Here is a 2,587-nt window from a genome sequence, read left to right on the forward strand (position 1 = left end):
CGACCCAGTTGAGGCGTTGATCCCGCAAAAAGGGGAAAAAGAAAGAGAGGCGGGCCCCGCCGAGCGGACCTGACACTCCTACTGGATTCATAATATTATGCACCTGATCAAAATCTTCCAGTTATGAATTTCCTACCTCTTCACAACATTCATTTGTTATTCTAATAAAGTTGTGTTGTTTCTTCTCTAAATTATCCCTCGGAGCAGTTTGTGATATAAATGACTGGCTATTCATATACAAAGTGATTGTTACAGTATAGGAATCGGGCTGATCTCATTAAAAATGGATCACAACAATACCAGAGAGTGCTAATAAAAGATAATGGAATTAATCTTTTTTAACAAGAAAATAGAGTTGACAGAGCCAGCAGGAAAACAACATTTAACGACAAAACCCTTTAAAAAGTTCAAAGGTTATTGATTGACATGGGTAATTTTGTAGCAAAAAGTGTAATACTCTGAAATGCCACCATTGTTGCATGAATGATCACTGGAATGAACTTTCCGGCAGAATTAAGTGGTTCTGTTTTCTTTCTTATAGTACATCTCCTTAACAAAGCTACACCTCTCCTGCCATTGCTAGAGCCTTGGTGAGACTGTACTTAGGCACAGTGGTGCTCTGAGCTAATGTCACCATGCTAACATGCTCACAATGGCAACAACATTTTGAGGTTTAGGAGAGAAAATGTTTCTCATGTTCACCATTTTAGCTTTTATTCTAATTAGCATTAAACACAAAGTACATCTAAGACTGATGAGAATGCTTTTGTTTCTGTAGATACCTGGTCATAAACCAAAGGACTAATGGTGAAAATAGAAAAGTTTAGGGATCAACCGCCCCCTTCACTTCATCCTGTAGAAATTTTAATGGAAATGAATCCAATACATGTTCATTGTACTCAAAATTTCAGATGTGGACCTCATGGACAAGGTTGTAGTCTTGCATATGAATGGCAGGGACATTCATTCATTCATTCATTTTCTACCGCTTAGTCCCTGAATGGGGTCGTGGGGCGGAGCCAATCCCGGCCAGCAATCGGGCGAAGGCAGGGTAAACCCTGGACAGGTCGCCAATCCATCACAGTGGCGGGGACATGTCCCTACCAATATTTTAGGACAGAAATGTACCTACCAATATTTGATCAAACCCATGCGCATTATCATTGGAGTGAAGTAATATTAGATCAGATATATTCATTACCAGGTGCTTTACCTACTGAAAGAAATGGGGTGATCTAAAGCTTATGGTACATGCAAATGTCATATTTGCTCCCAGATATGGAGGAGATGACAGCTGTCGGTCAGTGTGCTGACAACAGTATGTTAGAGTGGCTGACTGCATTTAAATTGGAAAGATATTCACAAATTCAGTTTCGAGATCAGTAATGAAACATTGCTAAAATACAAACCCCCACCTCTTTTGTTTTGTAGTAATGTAGACAACAAGCTACAAGCTCACTTTTTCAAAATGAGCCATTCTCTGCTCCAGACAAATAACACTGGTCTCAATGTGCAGCCAGCTGTGAAGCAAGTGCACAACTGAAACACTGAAAAGGGATAGGTCTACTACAAAAATATTCAATACATTTATCCTTACCCAGTGTAGTTTTACCAAAATTACTTCTCACATCATTGGCCGTCTGCTGGTTACACTACAACCCTTAGTTGGGAAAAATGTTTTAATATGGGAGAATTTTTATTGTCCCTATCAGTGTTGAGACCAGCCTATGCTCTTTCTCATGGAGGTGCTAGGAGAACAGTTAAGGATTTCTGTAGTCAGTAGGATGGCTTCCACAAGTATCTGCACTAAATTTTAAGGCAGACAGTGGGTAAAACCACAGACTTTGGTACAGAAGGTCGGGGGTTCGAAACCCGGTCAGGGCACGGTCAATATCCCACCTGGGTCCTTAGGCAAGGCACTTAATGCAGAAGGCAACATAGCAGATGTTGAGGACAGCTACAAGTACCTTGGGATCACGCAGGCAAATGGGAACAATGGGAACCATGAAGAGCCTGCAAGGAAAGCAGCAACCACCAAGTACCTGCAGAGAATAAGGCAAGTCCTGAGAAGTCAGCTGAATGGAAAGAACAAAGCCCGGGCGATTAACACCTACGCCCTGCCAGTCATCAGGTACACCGCTGGCATAATAAGCTGGCCAAAGGAGGAGATAGAGGCCACTGACATCAAGACAAGGAAGCTCCTTACAATGCACGGCAGGTTTCACCCCAAGTCCAGCATCCTGAGACTGTACACTAAGCGGAAGGAAGGAGGCCGGGGATTAGTGAGTGTCAGAGCCACTATCCAGGATGAAACAACAAAGATCCATGAATACCTCAGGAAGATGGCCCAGAGTGATGACGTGCTTAGTGAATACCTCAGGCAGCAGAAACCAGAGGAACAAGGGAAGGAAGACCAGGAACCCTCATGGAAGGATAAACCTCTGCACGGTATGTACCACTGTCAAATAGAAGAAGTGGCTGATATTGAAAAATCCTGCCAGTGGCTGGACAAAGCTGGACTGAAACACAGCACAGAGGCACTAATCCTGGCAGCACAGGAACAAGCTCTAAGTACAAGATCAATAGA

This window comes from Monopterus albus, unplaced genomic scaffold (genome assembly GCF_001952655.1).
Source record: "Monopterus albus unplaced genomic scaffold, M_albus_1.0 scaffold29.1, whole genome shotgun sequence".
NCBI lineage: Eukaryota > Metazoa > Chordata > Actinopteri > Synbranchiformes > Synbranchidae > Monopterus > Monopterus albus.